This window comes from Engystomops pustulosus, chromosome 3 (assembly GCF_040894005.1).
Source record: "Engystomops pustulosus chromosome 3, aEngPut4.maternal, whole genome shotgun sequence".
NCBI lineage: Eukaryota > Metazoa > Chordata > Amphibia > Anura > Leptodactylidae > Engystomops > Engystomops pustulosus.
Window position 1 is genome coordinate 173,757,403 of NC_092413.1, and position 22,413 is coordinate 173,779,815.

Sequence of the window (22,413 nt, forward strand, 5' to 3'; positions counted from 1 at the left end):
ACAAATCGTAAAAAAAAATATAGATGGAAGAATTAAGAGATAATTTGCTGTGCACCCCAACTCAAATAAATCATGCACTAGTTTATCAGCTGTAAAATATGAGGAAGGATCTCAGCAGTGGTGGCAGCAGCAGCAGTCAAGACATAATTAATGCTTATGGTTTCCTTACAGAACAGATTTTTATATGTCAGCAGTCGTTTTTGCCTAATTGTAGTATCCTTGTCAGCACTTCCCTCTCTCAAGCAGTGTGTTACTCGCTTCTGGAATGTCACACTTCTCCACTCACTTGCTCTCTCCACTTCTGATGATAATGAATCTGATATGGTCACTAATAAGTGTAGCCTCCCATTATGTGCAGGAAGGAACAGCAGAAGAACATTGCACAGCTGCAGGAATACTAGCTGGTTGTAAAACAGGATAAGTGTAGGCTAATATTTCATACATTTATTCATTAAAATATTTCAATTTAATACATAGAAAACAAAATGGTTAGGGGACTTTCAAGGTATGCAGTTGCATCAATCAAATAATCACTTGAAACGAATAACATACAGGACTGGAGAATATTACAAGCCAAGACTGGCCTTCATCCGGATCATAGTCTTTTTAAAAATGTTTATTACTCTTAAGTCACATTTATATTGAAACTCGCTATAGACATAACAGTTTTTCCAGTTAAAAACTGATGTTGAGATTAAATTACCAATATTTCTTGACTTTCCGTGCAGGTTGACCTAAGGGTGTAAGTTTATATCAATGGCAAAAGGCAATAAATACACTTAATCAAGGATAATACAGCATGAAAAACATCAACAAACTTTTACCTAACCCTGAACCCTGATCCCTCAATGAGACCCGTTTCAGCACAGAACCTGGCAGCCATTCATTGCTGGTGGTGTGATCCAGTGATGTGCCTTCTATCCTGGGACATTATGGTCCTGTTGTAGTGTGCACCTAACATAATGGTAAAGCAAGGAGTTTATGGCTTTCTTGCTCTGTTAATGACTTAACATTAAGATTTAACATTTAAATGTAATCAAATTTTAATTTCTGGCACATTATAAAGCAGACCCATTCTCTGTTAGAAGCAATGTTTTTATGATACTGTATCAAGGCAAGATGTGTAAAAAAAACTAGAAGTATAGGCCCCTATAAAATTCTATAAGTGTTCTAATAGATTTTTTTTGTCATATTGATATTTTAAGTAATATTGCTGGATTAAACTCACGCATTAACCGTTCAAGTCAAGCGGTTTTTCGTTAATTATTTGCTCCCCACCTTCAAAAGGTTATACAGAGCTGTGTGAGGGCTTATTTTACGTCAAAGCAATGCTATTTATTATTCCTTGCTGTGTACTGGGAAAAAAATATCTACAAGTCTATTATATTCTTTGGTTCGGTACGATAACGGTGATACCAAACTCATACCGGTTTCATTGTGTTTTAATACATATTCAAAAATAAAAAACAATGGGGCTCATTTACTAAAGGCCCGCGGAGTGCATTTTTGTTTCCCGCCGATTTCCGTTTTGCGCTGAATTGCCCTGGGATTTTGCAGCGCGCAACCCCAAAGCAATCCTGCAGGTGCCATATGGCCTTGGGTCTTGTGTAAAATGTTCAAATTAAAATTAAGCTTTACAATCTCCATTACCTAAGTAATGAGTCTTTGTTTACACAACATGAAACTATCACTTCTGTAATCTGCAGCAGCAAAAATGCTTTGATCCTGTCATTGTTTGGTGATAGCAAAAGCATTTTCCTCCTACTATCTGAGCAATGTGGAGCGGACAGTGTGGAGACTTGGAAAGAACTCGAAGAATTCAAAATATGTCAAAATAGGAGAATGAAATTGCAGTATATTTGAGAAAATAAGCTGGCACTTTTATATGACATTAACACATAAAGAACAACATCAGTCATATAGAAGTATCTTGTATTATTTTATTTATCAAACTACATAATCACTTTAGACACTTTCTGTCATGTGTCTTGAAAGGGAACCTGTCACCAGGAGCCCTATTTTTCGCTCTCCCATGTCTCCACAAAGAATAGTTGTCAAAAAGTGTTTGTAGTAAAAATAGCATTTACCGACTAGTCCCTTGTCCCTTAGGCATGCCTAGAATAAACCGGTTCGCCCCCCATCTTCGGCAAAGCACTCCGTCATGCATCCTTTACAAATAATTCATCTGCACATGTCCAGCCATAGGTTCAGATATATACTTCCAAGGAGATGGGGAATGGGGCATTTTATGTATGACGTCCAGAGGGAAGAGGAGATGAGGGCGGAGCTATGTGGGAGGGTTTTTTTTTAATTAGAAAAGAACGCAGTTTCCATTTCCCAAGGGTGGGGGAGGGGAAACCGCTCCTTTTTAGCCACCCTCTAGGGGACAAGAAAGGGGAGAAAGCTCAATGTAGGCTTATTTACTATATGTATCTCATTGTAAATATTGTGCTTTAGCTGTATTAGGTTCATTTATTTTTCTTCAAGGATCACACCATAATTAGCATTTCAGAGACTAGTGGTGACAGAAAGCACCAGACCACCACAATGGGTCTTTGGATAATCCCTTTAAGATAACATCTTATAATGATGAATAACCAAATTACTTTCTTAAAAATTATATCTGCTCTGATGGACAATCAAGAAAGAATTTGAGGCCCAACACTCAATATATAATTGCTGTACTGCAAAACTGGTGGACATGAAACCAGAGAATAGTCCTTGATCTCTTGTCTCTTTCATTCACTTAGTTACCTGTGGGCAGCTTCCACATGTCATGTTAGTAACCACCATCTCTGTGTGCAGAATGATCAGATATGAAAACTAAACATAAGGCCCTTCACACTTTATGAAAGAGACACATACTCTTATTAATGTACTATATATTTTAAAGGATATCTTTAAAGTATATAGTATACTTATACATATATCATTCAGAAATCATCTTTATAAAATATGTAAATGAGTCTGAGGCAATCCGATTGACGTCACTGGAGCACCTCTTGGCTCTGCAATCTTCTAAAATATTCACGTCCCAAGCCACACAATATTGAACCCCTTGTCCCAGATAGGGACGCAACCCGGTTCTCTGCAAGTCTTGCACATTTTCCTTGTACACCCAACTGGTTACTAGTGCAGCTGAGCAAAGAAAGTGTCACCAACTGTCTGTAGTGAACGGCCCGGGACAAGAGGGTGAATATTGAATGACTGGGGGCGTGAATATTTTAAAAGATGTCGGAGCCAAGAGGTGCTCTGATGATGTCGAGTGGAGTCACTCAGGCTCATTTACATATTTTCAAAAAGATGATTTCTGGTAAATAAGGCCATCGCTGAAGAGAAACAAGTGCCGACATCTATAAAAGGTAACGGCTTGGCAATGTGGACCGTCTACCATCAGTAAATCTGATGGTAGATGTCCTTTAAGAAGTAATATAAATATCGTAATTTAAAGTTTATATTTTTGTTTCTTGGATTGAAGATCAATATGTGTGATGTATATGTTGTAAATGGGTTTCTCTTCCAAACTATTAATGAACATTAACAAAGTATAAATAATAGGTGCAGCATGAAAGATAGATTTGGATACAAAGACCTCCCTGGCTGGTGGGCAAAAGACAACTTTACAGTTAGTGTGAAACAGGAAAAACTGTCTCTAATTTAGATACAAACAAAAAAACCTCCAAATGTTCAGCTCACCTTAAGTTGATTTGCTCCGTGCACACAGAGAGAAGAAAATCCCCACAGACTCAGGGCAGAGGCAAAATTATAGAAAAACCAGTGCTTCAGGAGATTGTCGTTTCAAAATTTATTTTTTTAATTAGTTCCAATAAAAACATATTTCATGGCAAGGTGCATAGGAATACATGGCATCTCAGGAGAAAAAAATACACGTTTCGCTCATGTGAGCTTAGTCATGAAACGTGGGATGCCATGTATTCCTATGCACCTTGCCTTTTTTTGGAACTAAATACAGGCAGTCCCTTGGTTACATACAAGATAGGGTCTGTAGGGTTGTTCTTAAGTTGAATTGGTATGTAAGTCAGAACTGTATATTTTATCATTGTAACCCCAGCCAAATTTTTTTTGGTCTCTGTGACAATTGGATTTTAAAAATGTTGGGTTGTCATAAGAACCAGGATTAACAATAAAGCTTCATTACAGACACCTGTGATAACTGTTACAGCTGTTTATTGTAGCCTAGAGCTAAAGTACAGTAAATTGGCAACATTCAGAGGTTCGTTTGTAACTAGGGGTTGTATGTAAGTCAGGTGTTCTTAAGTAGGGGACCGCCTGTAAAGAAAGAAGTTTTGAAACGAAAATCTCCTGAGTCTCTAATTTAGATATTAGTATATCTGGAGGACTTTAGCTCCCATTGTTTTGTAATAAAAGATTAGCTGAGATTTCATAAAACTTTTGGCACTTAATAGTGACACGTTGCATCGTTAAAATGAAAGGCAGAAGAAAAAGCTAAATTCTAAGGTAGTTTTGGTAGGGATTTTTTTAATTGAGCCTATGAAATGTAATAACTGCACATGGTCTGAACCTACCCCAATCCTTCAGAAGAAAAAGAAAACAACTGGGGCAAAAAATGTGGTGACTCCACAAACCTTTGTATACACACACTGACACAGACACTGAGCAATTATTTTGTCTTACTTCATTTGATACATGACCCTGATTGTGCTTATGATGCTCTTAACCTTATCTATTCTCTTTCAGTGATCCCACCATTTAACTAGAATTACTACTAAAATTCTTGGATTTTTTATCTTCCTAGTAAAGAATTTTGATGTAGATGTTTACCACACGGTCTCCTTAGAGTGTTGAAAGAATCACATTGCTATCAAATCCCCAGGCTTTCCTAGGAGGCAACACCTCTCTAGCTACTGACATCAGGAATGTTTTCATCTTTCAGACCTTTAAATACTCTTGTCATCCAAGCCCAACAAGGGGGAAGCCTGGATTTGTCATAACAAGCCAGATATCGGTATGTGATGGATTCCATTTGCCATGCCCCTAAAAAATAAATTGCTCGTAAACTTGTCCTCTGAAATCTAATAGTGTTCAGAATAGTCATGTATATGCCTCAGAGAGGAGATAAATTCATTCTGCTACTGCAAAGTGATTTTTCACTCAAGGGGAGACCCAGTTCACTACCCAGGCTCAAGTCTATCTATTTGCTGGCTTGAGATATTTCCTGGAGGAAGTTTTCATTCATTTAGTGACCTGAAGGGTTAAGAAAACAGAACACATAGTTTTGCAGAGCTGTTGTTATGGGTGTTACCATGGAAACCACAAATGGAATGTTGAAAAGTGTTGTTTCTCCACAAACCCACAGGAGTGTAGTTTGAGAGCCTCAACGCGTTTTAATCCTCGCAATTAGCTGCTGTGTGGTAGGGCTTATAGGACTTGATCAGATTAGATGCTAGCCTGTAGTCATGGGTAACAGAATTACTGTACTTTATGGATTTAGCTATGAGCAAATATAAAATATTAAGTGAAATATACACATTACAGAAAAAAGCACCTGGCAATTTACTTATTTGCTCTTCAGTTGCTCAGACCTTTTTATTAATCTATTCTGATCTTCCTGAATCTTTTACATAAGTTCACACCATGTTTATCCATTGTATCTGAAATGATATCCAAAGAATTATTAATATTCACATTAGTATTTATCAAACAGTAACCTACGGAATAAATATACCCTAGAATAAAGTTTCCCGCAACTAAAACCAGTTCCATTCATCTGAATGAGGTTGTTTTGGCAGAAAACACATGAATTTCCGCAAGCCTTACACAGATGAATAGGTGTAGATATGAACTAAATTTAAAGGGAATTTGTCACCCAGATATACCTACCTGAACAAACTGCTATGTTATTTAGTGCTATGCACACCCATGCCACTCCTACCTTTGTTTTTATTTTCCAGCTACTACTTCCATGCCAAAATATGCAAATTAGGCTAAAGTGCTATAGGAGAGCATTTCATGGCTTAGGTCCCACAGCAGTAACAACGTCATCCTACCGCTTCAGCTTCTCCCCTCCTGGCTCCTGTTAAAGGGGTTTGCCCATGAAAGAAAATTCTCAGATTTAAATCCCCTAGTGATGTTTACGCAAGAAAGATAAGTTTAAATCCCTTACTTTACAATTTTGCTCAGTTTTATTGCAGTTTTAACTCCTATTACTCCTTAGGCTGGTATGTGTAAAATTCCAGAGTGTAGGTGGGGACTCTCTAAGCAGCACTTTATGATTCCTCTAGTTCTGTGAACTAACAATGTGGTTAGGTTATCAGGGTGCAGGTTTATATACACTTTCATCTGGCTTCTGAACATTGTACTTGTATCTGACACTTGGAAAGAGAGATCTGAGATGATGAGATCCATGAGATGCCTTTTACACATGACATTCTCCCCTTTAGTATCTCTACCATTGCATATGGTCAGTTCTCTTATATGCTCTACTCTCCTCACGATACTGTTGCCGGCAGGAAGTTGGTGTGTGTGTGAGCTGGTCTGGTCCTGGAATGCAAGGGTGGGAGCTAGAGGAAGAGAGCAACTTGGTGCAGCATCAGACAGAAGAACAATATGTCTGCCTACTCTAAAGTCAGAAGATCCAGAGTATGGTCCAGGGGGACCAAAATTGTGTACACAGGTTGAAATTAGATACAGGTTGAAATTAGATCTGTATATCTGAAATGCTGTATTTTAGTGAATAATATTGAATTAGGGAATGTGTTATTTTGTTATCCTGAGTACAATTAAGAATATTGTGTTTGTGGGAATACCCCTTTAAAGCTCTTTAGCCTAGGTTGCATATGTATGATGTAAATTTTTGGCATGGAAGGAGCAGCTGGAGAATACAAATAAAGGTATGGGTGGCATGTGTAGGCCACCTTTAAAGGTGTTTTTTGGTGTGGCAATGTGGTCAAGTTGGCTGACGTGTGAAGTCATTCAGCATCGCATTCGTACATTCACTCAAATACAATTACGGAGATTTTCCAAATAAACCCATTCATGAACTGTTCCTCCGATTTTGTTGTAAATCTTTTGGAGTTCCCATGCTCCCTCCAATATGTAGGTTGGACATCTCATTCACTTAGAGAAACACTAAAACACTAAACACAGACTCAACCTACAGTTCTTTACTCAATTTCAAGCGGCAGGCAACAGCCAAACATTAGCAGCAGATTCAGCAGGCTGGAAAGCTGGTGGGAGATAGCTGGTCCGCAGGAAGCATTGCTTGCAGCCTGGTAGTAACCTCAAGCTGGACTGATAATAAGTCTAGACAGTGGACCTCTGCTCTGGGGCTAAGTCTCTTGACTTGCACAGGGTGTCAGGCAGTGGCCTTAGACACCTCTTCTTCCTTGTAATGTGTCTGCATAGCAGCTATGCAGGAGCTGCACTCTGGACCTGCTTCTCACTCTGCTTACTTGAATGTACTAAAACTTCCCACCATGTGCTCCCACCCACCAGGGGTTTTTATATTCACCTGATTGGGTGGCAGCACCCTCCAACCAGCTTCCAGCTTGCTTTACAATGGTACAAAAGATATCATTGGTTAATACCTTTTTACATGTTAACTCTTGCTTTACCAGATGGGTGGTTTCAGTTGCAATTACTAAGTTCTCCACTTTTGGAGACCTCCTAGCAAGGTAATCAGTCTACCTAGGCAGCTCTAAACATGAAAAGGGTGCTATTCGCAACTACCACTGGCAGGGGTGTAACAGTATCATCCTCTACTCTCTTTTTAATCTGCCATAACCCAATGAGGTGTTCCCATTTAAGAAAATTGTTAATGTTTTTATGATAAAAATTTATACAATTTTCCAATATACTTATTTCTCACAGTTTTCTCTACTTGATGTCATTCTGTAGTAAACTTCTATGTTTAGATGACAGGAATCTGAAAACTGTGAGGAATAGATACAGAAATTATATTGGAAAATTGTATTTTTATGATACAAACAATTACCTTGATTTGTTGAAATTTGTACACCCCATATCTGGCCCACACTCAGGCTTTTGGTTTATAACATAGTCAGTCTGTTGTAGCAGTCTTCTGAAGGATGAAAGTATGACATTTCTATATTACTGCCTTTTTAGCTGGAAGATGTAGGCACAGGCCCTCATGTGCCTATTAGCAAATACAGGTTTAGGGTATGAATAGATGGTGTGACCATGATGCCAGGTACTGTTAACATGAAACTGTCTCTAAATAATAATTTTGTTATGAATTATCGTCACAATTACTTATTTGATGCAGCCAGCTGCATCACAACTGTGTCATGGTGGCACTTTTTTATGTACCCTTAAAGGGATGTTCTGAGGGGTCAGTTCATGGAGGAGAAAAGTGAAGGTGTGTGAGGTAGGGCAAGACTTGGTACACAGGGGGGATGGACATTAGTGATGTCATTTATTAAGGCTGAAGGGACGCAAGGGGTGTATTTACATGGGACTGCATATTAGTAGGCTGGCCGGACAGGAGGACCTATGTTGGATTATTCAGGTAGTGCCTTATATGTAGCACTATGTGTTGGGCAGGTAATTTTTTGTTGGTGGATTTAAAGACATGGATTGTAATAAGTGGTATTTTAGCTAAGCTACATTAAGTTTTCTACAGCACAAACTGTTACCAGGTGTGGCACTGTCTGCGGAAGAAGAGGCACCCATGCCATATGCCACACAGTGTACAATAAATCCTGGAACACAAGATCATTTTGATATTGCGGCAAGTGTGTATCACCCATCTGCCAACATAATACTCAACATCATTCGAAAACATTGACACATTTTATCTAAGACATACCCCAACATTAGGGTGTTCCAGGGCCCATGATGCCCTGTTCAAGACGTCCCAGGAACTTGAAGGTCAAATTATTCAGGGCGGGTGTGGGGTCCAACACACGGATACCACCTCCAACCTTTTAGAGGACACAATGGTATGGCACTTTTCTGTGCCTCCAATGTTCTCAATGTTCTAATATCACCAGAGGAGATAGATTTTATCATATACACACTGGACAGGAATATAAAATTACAGACTATTTTACATGCTTATCCAACTTTGTAATCTATGCAATCAAATGTCCATGCGGCTTACTATATATCAGTGAGACCACACAGACAGTGAGCGGAAGGATTGGAAATCGTAAGTCCAGCATACGTACAGGGAATTTGATGCTTCCCTTACCACATCATTTTCATGTAGCGAAGCACAATATTTGGCAACTGAGATTTCAAGTGCTTGAGCATATACCGGGCCCTAGGCGGGGTGGAAATCACATCCAAATGCTTTAGAAGAAGGAATACAAACCATGGAACCACGTGGACTCAATAGGGAGTATGACCTGAAATGTTTTCTGTGAACACACTTGTTTGTGATGACGATATATCTTTGATTACCAATATTGGGGGTCATTTACTAAGGACCCAATTCGCGTTTTCCCGACGTGTAACTCGAATTTTCTCTAATTTTATTTCCATAACCGCTGAGGACCACTGCTTTGGCAGCCGCTGATCTCACACCCGGTATCCTTATTTTCGATACTTATTTACTCCTTATTTACTTCCTATGCTTATACTTTCTTCACCTCCTTCCCCTGCTCCCCCCGTTTTTCCCTCCCTTCCCCTTCCCTCTGTCCCATCTCATTTGCCCCCTTCCCCCTCCCCTTCTTACGCATACCGCTGTGTCGCTGTGCGCTGGAGAGGAGGAGGTGACCCCCCCCTCTATAGAGAAAAAAAAAATGGTGCACGGTCCACACACGGGGAAAGATAGAGCATTCTCTATCATCTCCCCGTGTACAGCGCAGATTGGCACCGTATCGCCACTGGGCTGCCATTGGCATCTATGGGGATGTATATGCGGCTGCAAATTTGTGGTTGAATGTACCACAATGGCCATTTAAATGTACCCTTAAGGATAGCACCCTATTTCTTTGTTTTTTTCAATTGACTGTGCTGCTGTTGTTTATTATTGTTTTTAAGGACGATATATATACCTTTCTCTGATATTTCAGCAATTGCTTTTTTAATATGTTTAAAAAATAACCACAATCTCTATGCTCCCCGCTGCTCACAATTTCATTTTACAATGTCAGATATACAGGCACATTTATGTTTCTTCTCATCTGTGAGCCTCCAGTATGTACATAGACCTGCCTGCTAAATAACAAATCTGCCACAAGCTTCCATTCCAATCCTAATCAGCCTTAGAGCAGAGCCCAGGGCTAAGGCAGGTACAGCTAACATACTATATCCTTATATAATATTTATAATTTATGTGGATCATAAAACCTTCATCAAATTGTACAGAGCCATCCGTCACATCGAGCAGGTCGCTTGTATATTTTATAAGATGAGCTACATATTGCATTGTTTTTTGTGTTCAGCCTGCACTTACTGTAACTTTCTAGATAAAAGCCAGCACACGTTATGGTTTTTATCTATCGTATGTGATGTAGAGAATAACTATGTGATCTCCTGTGCTATTCTCCTTTTGTAGGAGGGAAAAAGATAAAATCATTAAATTTCCTCTCTTTTACAGAATTTTTACACCAAATGAATCATCATAGAATTATATATATATATTCCAGATTATACCAATTTACTGTACTTTGCTCAAACAAATGCCCAGCATTCTCCGTTGTGTTTAAAAGTAAACTTGTCTCACTTGACTTTATTCACGTTTCTCTTAAAATACCATCATAGTAGGCTCACATATCTTCTTTGGCATGACATGCATATGGAAAACAGGTAAGCAGGGGTGTAACTTGAGGGGGTGCAGAGAGTGTGGTTGCAACCGGGCCCAAGTGGCTTGGGGGGCCCATAAAGTGTAATTTCCCCATATGAAAAGACTAGTACCATAAACAATACATTAAAGTCGGGGGCCTGGCACAGACTTTGCACTGGGGCCCATCAGCTTCAAGTTACGCCACTGCAGGTAAGATGTACGTGTTTTAGCCTATATGGCCTTAGTCATGATCTATTGTACTTTCTCTCTCTAATCATTAACCCCTTAATGACCTGACCCTTTTCTGTTTTTTCATATGCATTTTTCACTTCCCACCATCAAAAATCTACAACTATTTTTATTTTTACACATAAAGAGCTCTGTGATGGCTTGTTTTCTGCAAAACAAATTTCACTGCATAGTGACAGCATTAAATATTCCATACCGCATACTGCGAAGCAGGAAAAAAATTCCAAATGCAGTGAAAATGGTGAAAAACGCATTTGCTCCTTCTTCTTGTGGGCTTGAATTTTATGGCTTTCACTGTAATGTTTTCATACATTTACAAAAATTAAAACCTCCTGTACAAAAAATGTTGTTGTTTTTTATATTGCCATCTTCTGGAGCTAATAACATTTTCATGACGTTTTCAATGCTACCGCTTTTAGGATTGTGTGATCTTTTGATCACTTTTTTAATACTTTTCAAAATGGCAAAAAAGGGCCATTTTCGTCTGTGGGCGCTATTTTCCGTTACAGGATTAAGCGCCGTAAAAAACAGTTATTATATTTTGATAGATCAGGCATTTTCGGATGTGGCGATATGTAATGTGTTTATTAATTTATTGTTTATTTATATTTATATGACTTCTACGGAAGGAGGGGTGATTTGAATTTTTATGCTTTTTACATTTTTTTTAACTTTTTCTTTATTTTTATTTTTACTGGTTGTCTGATTGATCCTACCATATACTGCCATACTACAGTATGGCACTATGTGGAGATTTTCCTCCTCATTCATTTCAATGTGTAAATCCCACATTTCAATGAATGGGTTAAAATGAGACAGCCTCGAGTCTTTAGAATGTCATCTTTTTGAAGCCACCGATGTTAGCGGTAAGAGTTTGCTGCAACGCTCAGTTAGAGCCGAAACATCACAGAGCACATAGTCATCCCCAGACACCAGAGCTTCTTCACTATTGCCACTTTGTAAGGACCAGCCTGAAACCGCAAATTTGTATTATTTGACATAAAAGTACTCTTCTCGTGGCACGAGTATTCTGCTGTGCCAATACATGTTGTAGATGCCAAATTGTGGGATATATGTTTGCACATAGCCTGGTCCTATTTATAATATATGTAATCCCAGTTCCTGTGTCTTGCTTGGGCATGACTGTGTTCTGTCTGCATTGCTACCGTAACCCTTTATGAATTCAATTTTTAACCTTGTTCTTGTGTTATAACTTATTTCAATGAAATTTATATGGTATCTTATTATCTGGTGTCTTTGTTATGCCTTGTTTCCCTGGTTTTATCCGGGGAAAACAATAGGTTGTATAGTTAGTGTTAGTCTGGGGCGTTGGACCATCAATTGGATGCGACAATACACATAGGGGCATACATGTAGATACAAGTAGGTCTCGTCTCCTAGGTGTCCCCTTTTCCTTGGTTTCTATATTTTTGTACTACACCATCTAGTAGTAGATGAAAAGTCACATGAAACAGTCTAACTATGCCATTCAGCATCAGGCACTTTGATTACTAAAATTTTTTTAAAAAGTATCATTAATTAAAAAAAAAAAATCCACTTTCTTAACTTCCCACTGTCTAATTTTAGGACTCATTTTATAAATCTGTCTCAAACTTTAAAAAAAAAAAAAACATTTCATTTGTTTTTATGTTTTGATATTGATATTTTGTTCTTTTTGGTGTCAGTGCTGTTTTATTTAAAATGCAATATTGCATAGGTGTTCTTTTTTTTCTAGAGAATTCTTGCAAGAATCTCTTGAAATTTTAACTACTTGAAGATGAAGAACAAATATGAATATCCTTATTTGCTGGGACTCATCACTGTTATAGCTCGATCAGTAGGAGGATAATGACCATAACGCACAACCTTGTTCCTGTTGCATCTTTATTCAATGGAGTTAATAGCTCAGTTCAGGAAAGTTGAACACCTAAACTGGCCAAATTAAGGAAGAAGCAGGGAGAAGGGGGTTTCCTCTATTGCCCCCATGACCCCCCAACACGATAATGGTTTGCCATTGCAACTAAAGACCTGATTATGGCCTCTAGGTCTGCTTAGTATGGAAGCCTATTTGGTCCATCCAGAGTTTGGGTCTAATATGCTTGTTGTCAGTGTGAAACTGCTAAATTATTTAGAAAACTCAGCAGTACATAAGTAGTGCAGTGTATTATACATGCGATCCAGGTATCACATGTGTAAATTCCCTAGTATGAAATAAAAAAAAGTTAAATTTTTAAGAAAATAATAAAAATATTACAAATAATAAAAATAAGTAGCACAACAAAAACTGACATTCCCCAATAAGATTTTTTTTTTATTTTGTGCAAAAAATAACTTACATTATAACCCCAATAATTACACACATTCAGGTATTGCTATGTCCATAACTACCTTGGCTAAAAGGATATTATTGTATGTTATTATACCTATACTGTGATGGGTATTAAAAAACAAACAAAAAAAAGCATATGCCAAAATTGCTATTTCAGCGCTTCCAGCTTCACAAAAGTCATAAAAAGCTATTACGGTAATCTAAAATAGTACATATTAAAATGTTATGTTATTCTGTACAACTTTCAGAATATTGTGGCACAAAACAAGTTCTTAAAACCTGTACATACTTGGAACCTCCTTAATGGCACTAAACTGCAGGATAATTTTAGTATGTTCTCTATATTGTCAGATGAACAGTGCCAATATTTTAATAAAAAACTAAGCAGGGGAGTGAACATTTTATTCCCATCACGGTGGGAAAGAGTTGGTAATTTTTTATCATTATATTACCTTTAACTTGAACATTAGGCCATTGGAAAAAAAACTACTTAAAAACAAGCCCTCATATGTTTAAAGGGGTGTTCTCTTTTCGGCAAATTAATGTTATTGTTTGCATGATAAAAAATTATACGTTTTTCCAACGTACTTTCTGTATCAATTCCTCACAGTTTTCTAGACCTCTGCTTGCTGTCCTTTTATAGGGAGCTTCTATGTTTACTTCTAGTGGATAGAAATCTGACCATGATCACACAGGTGCACTGCTCGTTAGTATCACAGAGAGTAATCAGATCTGTGGGATATAATGAGCAGTGCACCTGTGTGACCATGGTCAGATTTCTGTCCACTGGAAGTAAACATAGAAACTTTTTAGCAGGACAGCAAGCAGAGATCTAGAAAACTGTGAGGAATAGATAAAGAAAGTATATTGGAAAATTGTATAACTTTTCATTATACAAACAATAACATTTACCGTATTTTTTTGGACTATAAGGTGCACCGGGTTATAAGGCGCACCATCAATAAATGCCTGCTAAAACATCTAGGTTCATATGCAAGGCGCACCGGGTTATAAGGCGCACCTGATTATAAGGATGAATGACCAACAGGTGGCAGACCTGTGCACAGTTAAAGGCAGCTGTTGTCTGTAAGTGCGGTTCATATATAAGGCGCACATGATTATAAGGATGAATGACCAGCAGGTGGCAGACCTGTGCACAGTTCAAGGCAGCTGTTGTCTGTAAGTGCGGTTCATATATAAGGCGCACTGGACTATAAGGCGCACCTTTGATTTTTGAGAAAATCAAAGGATTTTTAATGCGCCTTATAGTCCGAAAAATACAGTACAGGCGGTTCCTTACTTAAGGACACCCGACTTACAGACAACCCATAGTTACAGACAGACCCCTTTGACCTCTGGTGAAGCTCTCTGAATGCTTCACTATAGTCCCAGATTCCAATAATCAGCTGTAAGGTGTCTGTAATTAATATTTATTGATAATCCTTGGTCCCATTACAGCAAAAAATGTTTAAACTCCAATTGTCACTGGGGCCAAAATTTGTTTTGTCTGGATCAGCAATTATGAAATATACAGTTTCGACTTACATACAAATTCAACTTAAGAACAAACCTCCGGACCCTATCTTGTACGTAACCTGGGGACTGCCTGTATTTGCTGAAATGGGAATACACTTTGAGGTACGTACGGTATGTAGAAGTTGAGCATGCTTGGTCCAGAAAGCCCAAATTGGCTTCCGATGTGTTAAAAAAAATATCAGTAACTTTACCACAAATTTACCAATTCTAAACATATCAGTCTTGAAACACATATCTTTTTTATTGTATAAATGCATTGAAACAATACACAAAATCTGCGTGTGGTGCAATGATTTTCTGTCTTGTCTTCCCACTAGAGCTTTGTAATAGTCCCTGTAGTAAACTATTCTATATTTTCTTTTAATGCTACGGATTAAATCACTTAGACCTGGGAGCTTTTAATAGAAAACAGAAATCAATAAAAGGAGTTCTGTAATCTGAATTCGGAATTAGCATTTTAAGGTCGGACTCTCAGTGCGCTGTGAATCATTTACCCTCGGTAACACACGTAGAATGAGAGGGAGCTGCAAAGCCCAAGAGAGGTCGTATAATAGTACACTTCAGCCAAAGTTAAAAAAGAAAAAAAAAACACATGGAAAATTTTGTTACAGTAGAAGCCTATGCTGTTTTATTTACTTCACAGTGATTCCACCTTTCCCGAAAACATGTTAAATGAGGGCGAAAAACACAGAGCTCCATGTGGCGCATCCAAGTCAGGTGGTTGTTTGGACGCAAGGACTACACAAATGCGGTATACTCGCTGCGGATATTTGTTTGCATAAGCTCTCCGAGTTCAATGAGGTCATTTTCTCATCTTCCTTGTGTTTTTCTGTATGTTCCACAAACCTGTCAGCTTTAAACAACAGTCTCTTTCTTCACATTGGAAATAGAAACACGTCCTCTGCAGGAATTTTCCACTTAATAGCTCCTGCTTTCCTAGCTGGTGCCTCTGAGCACCACCACTGCAATGCTGTATTTCTTTCCACTGCAGTTTGACATTTAGCAGCCAAGCACAAGGATGTGTATTCAGTCACCCTCTGTCTTAAAGGCGTACACATTTTAGCACAATCACAAAAAAAAACCGAAGCACATGGCGACGGCAGCCCGTATGCAGACGCAGCGGAGCTGAGCTTGTCGCTTCATTGTTTGATTCCTTATGCAGACTCCATTACATAATGTATTAGGTTCACCTGCAGTCCTATGTAAAACCACAGGTAATAAATCAACTTCTGATATTATTATGGATTATGCAAGAACTCATCGCAACTATGGATGTTCCGCATAACCGTGTATCATAACGTTACCATTCTATAGGATGGAGCGTAGTAGTGTTTTACGCTCTCAACGTCATCCAAATTTTATATTCATATACATTTACCTCATGAATATTTGTCCTTGTTTTGATTTCATCGGTGTGAATTTGCGGTGTTTTTACCTCAGAAAATCATAAATAACCACACACTTCTGCTGACAGATAAGGTGTGTTATCAAAATGTCAAATTTCACCCAAAAAGGGGACAAATTGTCTGAACGCAGCGCATTTAGCAAACTGTTTCAGCTACCTAACTGTTGTTCTGTTCTCCCCGAGCGCCGTAACTTGGGACTTTTCCACTTCAATGACAAAAATATCACCTTGATATTACGAGGGCCTACAACGTAACACTTTACGGTCTCATCAAAAGTATGATTTTCTAAAGGAGTGACGGCCTTGTTTTTACCTCAGCCTGGTATCAGAGAGCAAGGGAAACCTCTTTGGAAACCAAGGTTACCCCTGTCTGCATGTAGTGGTAGATTCTCAGACAGCTAGGTCCCACTAGGTCAGACAGACACGTTGTATTGTGTATCAAATGAAAGTAGGATTGGAGAGAAAGGAAAGGAGGGAGGGAGCTTAGTAGACAGAGAGTGTGGGCTTCTCTACGAGAAGGGAAAAAAAACGATTGATGATTTGCAGGACACCTAGGGAATTTCTTTCAGTTGCATTGCTTCTACTTTTAGCTCCGAACAAGGGCTGGTAGGCAAAAAAATAAGAAGGGCTGACAGATTGTGCTGATCAAAGGATCAGCGTATTGAATGCCTTGCTCTGCTCGCTATTTATTAGAATAAGAGGAGGGATCCTTTGCTATTCTAATAAGGAAAGTAGGATTAAAGATCAGAAAAGCTTTGGAATGTCTCAACTGCTATTGTGAAGCACAATGTATTACTTAATTTTTTTGGGGGGGAGGGGGTGGATGCAATGCACTCCATTATTCTGCTTTCTAGCTATGGCCCTTGTGTCTGGTCTCTGCTGTTCAGATGATAAACTATGGCATTTCTTTTAATGCGACCAAGTGCCCCCTTGGGAACCAAGTTAACTGTTTTTTAGACTGCTTAACCTGGCATATAAACTATAAAAATGCTGTAGGGATTCTGTAAGAATCATCACTACACGTCGGTTGGGTGACAAAGAGTTAGTGTCAATATATTGGTGTTATTGAGCTCATCTCCTAAAAATGTTTATCCCCAGCAGTGTAGAAGGGGATTACCGGGTGCAATTAACATCAGAAGTTAGATTCCTGTGTGCATTACAAGATAATGACTTATGGATATGCACAAGTGCAGTGCTATATATTTTAGTGTATATAAATTTCTGCTCCCTGTCTCAGATAGTTTATCTTGCACCCAAGGACAATTCTGCCTTGTTGTATCCACCATTTTGTCAGATGCCTAAATCTATTTCATTTTATTTTTTAACCTAATTTATGCCAGATCTTAAATTTTGGACCTTTATTACTTGTGGTAGAAACACTAAGGGGCACATTTACTAAGGGTGCGTGGACCGCATTTTTGTCAGGTTTTCCAACTTTTTCTGTTTTGCCCCACATTTAACTGGGGTTTTTGGCGTAGCAATCGGATTTTGGTGCAATCACGCTGATTGATTCGGACTAAGCGCGGGATTTAACATTCAAAATTGTGTTGCAAGTCATGCACTTACATGCACCGGGAAGAAGATAGCGAACTCTGAACAGTAAGCCACTGGGTGAGATTTTGCTTGGAACATTATTCTTGCTTAGTACATGTAGTGGATGAAAGAAATTCAGACATGCATGGACCATCTGTGACTCAATTGCCCAAGGACCCACATAAACCTAGAACCATTACTGAATGTATGTATCCAAGGTCAAATGGCGTGTTCCCAGAATGCAGTGGTAGTATTTACTAATAATGGTCCAAAAATGGACAAATACAGCATATATATCTGGGTGTAGATGGGTAAATGTACATTACCAGAATTCACTTTGGCAAGGTGGCAAACTGGACAGTGTACTTTTTTGTCTGGCTTAGTATATGCACCTGAGAACACACTGGGGCAGATTTACTTACCCGGTCCATTCGCGATCCAGCGGCGCGTTCTCAGCGGTGGATTTGGGCCCGGCCGGGATTCATTAAGGCAGTTCCTCCGACGTCACCAGGTGGCGCTGCTGGGCTGAAGAGCATCGGAACGCACTCAAGTTCACCGGCCTATTCCTGGTAAAGGTAAGTGCAAGCTCCGCGACACATTTTTTTTTAAAATGTGGCGGTTTTTCCGAATCCGTCAGGTATTCGTTCGACCACGCCCCTGATTTCCGTCGCGTGCATGTCAGTGCCAATGCGCCACAATCCAATTGCCTGTGCCAAAATACCGGGGCAATTCAGGGGAAATCGGAGCAAATCGGAAATATTTGGGTAACACGTCGGGAAAACGCGAATCAGGCCCTTAGTAAATTACCACCAATGTATTTCTGCGTTCTCAACAGCTTACCAGGCATTGTCTATATCTGGCAATGGAGCCACCACTTTGTTCTCCAATAGAAGGCTTCGAGTGTTGTTAAAGGTCCACTAAAATCTAAAACTTCTTATATACGATGCAATCTGAACATTCAACTAAAGAAGTGGCAAAATAAATACTGTGTTTTTTATGGAGATCACCATGTAGACTTAAGGAGTCCTAAAATTCATGCATGCTACCCCTTTTTTGAAAGCCCATATCAATGGCTTTATGCCTACAACCACTTTTGAACCAGAACTTCTATACATCTATGGATGGGTGTTTATACTATAAGATTTTTTAATCTTTGGTCCTGCTTTCAGACATTTTTAAAAGGCTGATCTTGACTTATAGGGTTGGTAATTTCCAGTACTAGAGGCACATACTATAACCAAAGAAGAACTTTGCACACATTTTCAAGGGGTTGTGGAGTGAATACAACTTATCCTAAAAGGGGTATTCCAGGAATAAGCATAATTCATATACAAATGGGTCCTCAAAATATAATCTAATATGTATTTAGTTGTTATTTAAAATTTAGCTCCCCTTAGCAGAAAATGTTGTGGACATACAATGTACTGAAGAATTAAAATGCCACTAACCCCTTAATCAGTCCGTTGATTTCCTCCACGTGGAGCAGACACAGGACAGAAGATGGTCACTGGTCCACATGTCCACATCACATGTCCTGCACCTGCCTGGGCAAGCCATGTGATCATGTGATCACTATGTTTGGCTGTAGCGGGTTGGTTGCAGTGCACCCATAATGGCCGGTGTTGTGGTGAGACGTCATCTCAGTGATACCATGTACAGTGATGGCAGTTACACATCATTACTATGGTAACAGAGCAAGAAAGTCTGTTACATCATCACTGGGAGCAGAGCATGAGAGGGAGGAGGAGTAACTGAGAACTAAAGGATCATGGAACTTGTAGTTTCCAGTGGCTGCCATCTTAGTGATAACTCCACCTACTTTAGAGAGGCCATAAATTTTGTAAATCATAAAATCAAACTACTTAAGCTCCATTTTGTGACTAATGACATTGAGTTTTGTTATATTCATTTATTTATATCATCATGGGTTTTTGTGTCAGACGTTCATATTCCTGGTAATATCCTTTTGACATCTTCTGAGCTTGTGGAATCAAAATGATGTAACTACTTGTTTTCAGTTCTGCCCTCCAATAGAGGTCTATAGATGGGAAAAAATACTGACCCCTGTGTTCTATGATCTATGTGATCTATGTTTTTATGAAAAAAATGTTTGCAAGAGGCCTTAGGCTACCTGATGTGTGCGGTCCCGTGGACTTGTGTTTGCGTCCCACGTGTCAGCCACAGGTGAGCTCTGCTTACTCGCCCATGACTATTAAAAATGACTGCTCAGGCACAAAAACGAACAGGAATGGGACCAGCTCTCTTTTATGTGTCTTGGGCAGTCATCTCATGCAAAGGCCTGTGAAATTCATAGCTGAGATCAGAGAAGCAAATGAGGATATATGCTAGCTGGAGAAAACATGGCTAGCACATGTCATACTTGGCTTGTCATCTGCGGGTAGGCTACCCCTGTGAATTTGGGCAATACGTGCCTCTATGATACCAAATTCTAGAGAACAGGAAAGGATAATGATATCCTTTAATACTCAAAGGGGGGCATTTATTATTGACCTTGCTGCACCTGTTGCCTCTTATTTATGAAGTGTCAGCCCCACAATGCCATCACTGCCTTTTCTTTTTTGCTGCGTACAATTTGGGCACCTTTTTTGACACTTATCCTGCACTTCTACTTTCCAGACAATGTTCTTTGCACAATTCTTGGCGCACACATAGAGCTGCAAAAAAGGTGGTCTATGGAGTTCTATTTTACCATCATGAATGAGGAGAATTCATTAACCCCTTGCGCCACAATCTACAATCCCAGTGTAAAGTATAGCATGATTTCTGCACCAAAAACACTGAGCCAAAAGTGATAAATGCCCAACTCTGTGTAAGTTAAATCAGTTTTATTGCTTTTTATACTCTCCATGTTTGCGTGGGTTTCCTCCAGGTCCTCTAGTTTCCTCCCACACCCCAAAACATACTTGTAGGTTGATTAGATTGTGAGCCCCATTGGGGACAGGGACTGATTTGGCAAGCTCTGTGTAATCTGTGTGCACTATATAAATAAAGGAATTATTATTATTACATGTGTTATCTTAATATGATTCTATAGAACAGAGGTGAGAAACGGATAATATATTTAAAATGTTTAAAATATAAATATATCATGTAAATTATGAGCTAAAACCATGGAAGGGACACTATTTTTACCAAACTAATCTAAATAAACCTGCTAGTGTCTCACTAAATTAACACCAGCAGTCATGCTCCTTGTCCTCCATTCACATACCTAGTCTTTAGCAGAGCAATTTCTTGGCTGTAGTGTCAGATTGACAAGAACTGTTTCTTGTCCTTTGACTAGGATTTATCTTATTGTTGCCTTAGCACCCCTGGTGGCCTGTATTCTTTCCCCTACTGACAAAGCATACATACCAGCTAGCTTTCTCTGAAATGGTCTTTGGCGTCACTGAGACGTCTTTGTGTGTGATACACACCATAACAGCAGAGGAAATAAATGTGTTTCTTCAATGTCATATTTGTTTTGAAAGGTTCTTCTCGCTAGAACAGTGGGTAATTGTGAAACTGTGCCATTCAAGTTTTTTTTTACCTCCTGAAAAATACAATGATTCTGTGTTGTACTGCATGACTTTACTGGGTAAAATATATCCTATCATCATATAGGTTTTACATATCATGGGAGTCACAGTGAAGTTCTCAGCACTTTTACAAGATGTTTATCTACACATCCATTATATGGCCCAGGCAGATTTTTATCACCTAGATTTCAAATCAATAAAGTCTTGAGAAGTCCTGAAAATTGTCATCTTATGTTGTGGAGATGTGGATTCTCAAATCTACATGATTCATTTGGAAATTGTTAGAATGGGGTGCAAAATCTAAGAGACCCCTTGTTTTTACCCTTACCCACTCTGGATGAATCTGTAGTTCATGATGTTTGATCCAGAATAGTTAGGAACTATAGCCTGTAATGTTGATGCTGGACTAACTTACTTTAAGAAAGATAGTGGTTTGTTAGTCAGAGGTTCCATTGCCAGGAGTATAAACCCCAAACAGTTAGGCACAGGCAATATCTAAGAACTAGGATTTGGGATCAGCTGAAAGTGAAAATACTTTAAGGACATCTATCACCAGATCAAAGACCGTACACCAAGCACACTGACATACAGGTGTGTGCCCCCTCTGGCAGGATCCGCTCTTCTTCTAGCTTCTAATATCCAAGTTTTTACAAAATAAGGCTTTAAAAATGATGCCAGGCTCCAGGCTCCATTAACATCTATGGAGCCTAGAGTCCTTCAGGCTCATTGCATGGTTGGCAGATGTCCTTTAAAATAGCACTGGGATTGAGAACCAGGAGTGTTGATCCTAAAATAACAGGCAATGTTTGGAAGGATGATTTTATTTGAAAAAGGTGACCAGACCTGTCATTATCCGTGGATGCCGCTTGCCTAAGAAACCCTAGAGAACTAGAAGATTTGGAGAGACTTCACCTCTGGTCACTCTGCATTTGAGGGTCACAAGAAAAGTGAAAATAAAAGTGCAGATTCAAGTGCAGATAGGACAGGACTACGGTGATAGAACTGCCACAATTAGAGGCTGACTTGATTCCTGTCTTCATGGTGTACATTATCATAAAGGATGCAGTGGGACTGAGGGTCAGTGTTCAGA